The sequence below is a fragment of the Lepus europaeus genome, chromosome 12, assembly GCF_033115175.1.
Source record: "Lepus europaeus isolate LE1 chromosome 12, mLepTim1.pri, whole genome shotgun sequence".
Classification (NCBI taxonomy): Eukaryota; Metazoa; Chordata; class Mammalia; order Lagomorpha; family Leporidae; genus Lepus; species Lepus europaeus.
This window is the reverse complement of record NC_084838.1, coordinates 12501-12885: the sequence shown is the minus strand read 5'-3', so window position 1 is coordinate 12885 and position 385 is coordinate 12501.

Sequence of the window (385 nt, the reverse complement as noted above, 5' to 3'; positions counted from 1 at the left end):
TTTCAGGCTTCACAGAAGCAGGTGCTCAGCCAAGGGCTCGTGTGCAAGCACTGTATTGGAGAAGAGAGGACCAGGTGGAGAAGAAGTGGATACAGGGGAGGAAAAGCACCCAGTAAAGTCTGCGTTAAGTCAGATACCCCAGTGAATGAGCAGAGATTTCACCTGTGGCGAGGAACTTCCAGCAATGCTGTATAATTACCCCAGTCAGAGTGAAAGAGATAAGACAGCCCATACCTCTCCATCAAAGGTGTCATTGATGGGGCCCAATTCCAGGTCCAAAAGAAGTCAGCATGTGAAAGAGTGGGAAAGCATGTGGGAATCAACCCACGTGTCCATCAACTGAAGACTGGTATATGTACCATGGAATACTACACAGTGGTTTAAA